A 5,150-nucleotide genomic window follows, 5' to 3' on the forward strand; every position below is an offset into this window, starting at 1 on the left:
GTCAGTGTATTGTGAAGGCAACAAACATTTTAAAAGAGCATTGAACAGGGACCTGCTGTGAAGATGTTACAAACTACTATAATGTTGACCACATAAACATATTACATGACTTCAAATAAGTGCCTTCTTTGCTGAATGTATGCAGCATTACATTTTGGAGGTTTGTGCTGGGGAAAACAGGTCAAACCTCTGGACTAAGGTATGCAGTGTAAGAATCATTACATTGTTGATGCTTTACAGCAGTGGTTCCCAAACTGTGCGCCTAGGCTCCCTAGGGTGCCTCAGGACACTTGCAGTGGTGCCTCAGGTTGGTCATCCAGGACCAATTCAAATTATTTATGATCAATTATTTCTGGACAAAACCAGCGCTGGTGGCTGCCAATCATAAAATGTGTACAATCAGAACCAAATCCTGCCCTTTACCACATAACTGAACCTAAGAAGCACATATAAACCCAATCTACTTCATTGTATATATATATATATATATATATATATATATATATATATATATATATATATGTATATATATATATATATATATATACATATATATATATATATATATATATATATATATATATATATATATATTTTTGGGGCCTAGGGGTACCTTGGAAAAATTCTGATACTCTAGGGTGCCGTGATTAGAAAAAGATTGGGAACCCTGCTTTACAGGTTTATCCTTCTTAAACTGTAGGACAGTGGTGTCAAACTCATGGGCCTCCAGCTGTTGTGGAAATGCATGCCCCAGCATGGGCTGCCACAGTATTAAGAAGCCAATATCTAAATGTATATGGCATGTCATGCTGGGAAGTGTAGTTCCACAACAGCTGGAGACCCATGAGTTTAACACCACTGCTCTAGGATCTTGCAAGGTGTGTCAATCACTGAAGGGGTGATGCATGGCCACACTCCAAATCTACACCAAGGGACCCTTTTTTCCTGGAGGAGGACACTCAATAGGTCATTGTGGGACTGGAGTGTTGTGGAGGGACTACCAAAGTTTTGGAGTGGAAATATGTGGGTGTTGTCAATGTAAATGTGTATGACAACATTATGCACATTGTTTACTTCCGTTTGCCATAGACATCCATCATGATGCTTCCAGATGGTGGGGTGGTTGGGGATGGGGGACCAAGGAAGCATGAGGCAGGGATGGGAGTAGGGATCAAGGTTGTGGGGATTGGTAGGAGGGGTTGGAAATGGGTTGGGTGGTGGCTGGGGATTGGGTGGTGGCTAGGGATTGGGTGTTGTCTGGGGATTAGGTGGTGGCTGGGGATTGGGTGTTGGCTGGGGATTGGGTGGTGGCTGGGGAGAGGGTGGTGGCTGGGGAGAGGGTAGGGGATTGGGTATTGGCTGGGGAGGGGTGGGGGTAGGGTAGGGGGAGATGGGGTGACCACCAGCAGGTGCTGTTTCAGCATCCTCCTCCTCCTCCCGATGTTGTACTTGGCGTGCTCGGATGCGTGCTATGGTGTGTGCTGCGATGTGAATGTTGATTGTAGTGTTATTGAAGGTGGTGAGATATGAGAGAATTTTTTTTTAAAGAAACATTTATTATTTCAAACAGCAAACATAATTACAGTTTTATTATTCTGTGTTCAAATTTTTTTTAAGATAAATAAACAAACATACATACACATAAACAAACACACATTTTGCATACATTTGCAAACATTCGCATGTACATACAGATAGAATAATAATCATTACTTACAGCAGTTCACATAACGGCGGATCCGCCCCAACAGCTCCGGCTGAATCCTGCGGAGGTTCGACCACCACCTTTCCAACTGGGTGATGGTACGGCTGACGCCCGTGCGGGCATGAATTTGCCGCTGGGCAGCATTATTCGCCTGGTGCTTGTGGGCATTACAGCATGACCACTGGGAGTGGACCTATCCCATCAGAGCCCCCCTGCATCTTCTCGCAGAAGACATAATTGATGAGCTTGAGATCAGGGGGGTAGCTAACATGGATAGTTTTTGCTGCAGAGGTAGCAGGTAAATGTGGCAAATGCCTTGTTGGTGTTAACATACATTGTATAGTGATGTGATGGGGACAATGTTTTCTTCTTTTCACAGACATGGAAAAGCCTCCACTGTCACCAATAGCTTCCAATTCAGGGCCACACGAACAGCAGCGTGCCACACAGCCTGAGGAGGACCTCAGAACCCAGCTGCTGAGGGACATTAGGCAGCTTGGGAAACTGGTGAGCGCAATGAGTGCCAAGTGGTTGTGGTGCTGGACAAGGTGGCTGCGATTAACAATGAATGAGATTCTAGCAGATATTGCCAGCACTTGTAGCAGCCCAGACAGCCAATCCACTTGCTGCCCCACCCCGTGCTGCCAGAAGGGACCCACCACCACCCCCTTCCTCAGCAGCCTCAGGCCACAGCCCGACGAGGACACAGACCGGCCGCCCCCAAATCACCACCACCCAAGGGCAAAAAAGACTGGAAGAAATAATGTGTTTGAAAAAAAACTCAGGAGCCCGAGGTGTGCTCCCTACCACCAGTGCTGTGCCTAAACACGTGCAAAGGGGGCCGTGCGTTCGAAGTGGGCTTATCTCCCGAAGGAGACGGGCCCCGTTTTTCCCCTAACCCCTCTCAACCATAAGGCCGAAGAGGGGAAAATAGGGAACAGTGGGTCCTCTTCGCCGAAGCTTAGAGAGACTCTCATTCCTCAACCCCCGGAAGGGTTAGGACGGTGGGTCCTCCGAACCCGAAGGTTTGGAGAGACCCTCAGTGGATTTCCCTCCGCCTTGCGGCTCAGGGTCATCCTCGGGGGGACCGCAGCTCTCCCCAAAAGGCAAGAGCTTTGGCACGTTGGGGAAATGGAAGGCCCGTAAGGGTCGACCACACAACCCAAAAAAAGTGACACACTACAGAAAACAGAAAACGTGAAAAGTGCACGAACGTGAAGAGGAAGAGAAATAAATAATAAAGAGGACCCCAGCCAGAAGGCCGGGGTGGGGGTGTGAAAAATTGTCCTACCCCATCCAAAAGGACGAGGTAAGGACGTGCAGCCTATCCTAGAGGGGAAGTGCGCAGTGCAAGTGCTTACTTGTGCCAGGTGATTTGGGGATCACCCGTGCAGGTTCAGCACCCCCGAGTTTCCCCGGGGGCACAGTGCAGCCTCGGACTCCAGGCAGCCAGCCAGTCAGCGTCCGACCAAGTGTTTCTCCGCTCAACCAGTGGGCCCTTTCCGACCCCCGGCATGGGAATGGATACTCCACCGGGCTTTTTCGGTGAGTCTCCCCCGCAGAGGCCCAAATAGACCAACTGAGGAAGAAGAAACCAACTACTCAGTCCCGACGTTTCACCTCTCCCAGGGATTGAGTACTGGGCTGGGCTTTTCGCTGTCTCTCTGGCCGGGGTCCAATGTACCCCCCGGACCAGTGAGCAATCTACTCGGTCCCAGCTTTTCCCGTCTTCCTGGGAGTGGATACTAGACCGAGCTTTTCGAGTGACTCTCCCACAGAGGCAAAGATCCCCTGAACAAGAGCCCCATCTCAAAGCCCGATGCTTCTCCCCTCCCTACCAGTGGAGAGAATAGTATTCCCTCCTCCAACAGGGCATCGATACTCAGCCTTCCCTAGCACTCGCCCAGGACATGAGGGGGAATGCTCTCCTCAGTCCAGTAACGAGATACTATGGTCCAGCTTTTCTCTATTCTCTGCCAGGGGGCGTTCCAGACCCAACTGATAAGAACAGATACTACACTTGATCTTAGCCAAAAGGCCGAGAAGCGATAATAATAATGGAAGAAATAATGTGGTTCCACCTAATTGACTTTGTCTGTGGTTTTGCCCCAAATCTTGTACTTTGCTGTAAAGGGCCACTTTCTGTGGGCAAACTCTTTCTATACTGGTGACTATTCCGTGATTTGTAGCCTACAGTACTGCCTTGTTCCCTTAGTCCAGGGGGATATTGCATGGGGCTGCTAAATGCTGGGAAAGACATTTCAAGGTGTCAATGATTCTGCAAGTCACTGGCTCTAGATCCAGAAAATGAGCCCCAGACCCCAATGCTTTCTCCTTCATGTTTGACAGTTGGTGTCATGGGGGTTTATTAACTATGCAGCGGGTTGTAAAAGCCTCCACTAATATGCATATTGCCTCAGCGGCTCCATACTGCATGGCATCTCCCTACTTTGCAGACCACAGTAGCAGTGATCAAAGGCTTCACCAACTCCCCCCCTCCCAACCATGGGATAATGAGGCCCGCGGGTAGGACAGAGGGACAGTGTACAATTATCAGGATTGTCCTGCTCGAATTGGGATAGGTGGGGTATTCATTGGAGACCACTGTATTTTGGCTAGTAGGTCACCCTCCCAAATCTAACCCACTTCTCTAGTGAAGTGGGCAGAATATGGACATAATGACCAATTTGCAGTGAATTGTGTCATTAATCCCCATTCTGTGATTCCACAAATCTGCAACAAGCCTAAAGATCCCTTCTTTAAGATATCTCAAATCAACAGTGGCTGCAGCTCTGGGAAACCTTTTAGCATATATAAACATACATGTTATCATGCATGTAATATATGTGCTGGCTGGTTCAGTATGGGACCTGAGAATCAGCATAAAGTTCCACACACTTTTAAGCCCGCTCCCAGACTTCTGTGAAACTAGCCAATGGGAGACTGGAGGACTGTGATACATGATGACATCTACATTTATGTGTGCTAAGCGGTTCCCCCCTGCACCATATGGTTGGCACTGCAGCCGGCTGCTGTCTATAACACAGTTTTTTTTATTTGTTCTCACATCAGTTTGAAAATCCTGTGCTTCACACAGTAACATCTCATTGTTGTGATGTTGCATTAAGACAGCCTGTAGATTCCCACTGCTTTACTCCTGTGTATTGATTGACTTGTAAATCAGCTCATGCATCACACATTAAACTGCCTAAATTCCAATAGAGGAAATTCCTTTTGTATAAAGACTGTTTAAATGTTAGACAAGTGCTGTAAATATGTTTCTGCATAATTGATTGTGTGCTTGTATGTAAGATGAAGCCAGTAAACAATCATCTCTTTTAGATTTTAAATAAACATAATCAGGAGTTTGTCTTTATATTCACTTTCATGCCGGGTTAATCAGAAAGAAATATAAAAACATTTATTTTGTTTCAATAAGAAATAT

General features: G+C 47.0%; 1 pseudogene; it reads right to left on the reverse strand.

Moving 5' to 3' along the window:
- Positions 1 to 3,653: 3,653 nt before the first annotated feature.
- LOC146066063 (U2 spliceosomal RNA) lies at positions 3,654 to 3,755 on the reverse strand (annotated as a pseudogene).
- Between the last annotated feature and the right edge of the window lie 1,395 nt (positions 3,756 to 5,150).

The sequence above is a fragment of the Crinia signifera genome, chromosome 3 (assembly GCF_055691185.1).
Source record: "Crinia signifera chromosome 3, ASM5569118v1, whole genome shotgun sequence".
In the NCBI taxonomy this organism is placed as follows: domain Eukaryota; kingdom Metazoa; phylum Chordata; class Amphibia; order Anura; family Myobatrachidae; genus Crinia; species Crinia signifera.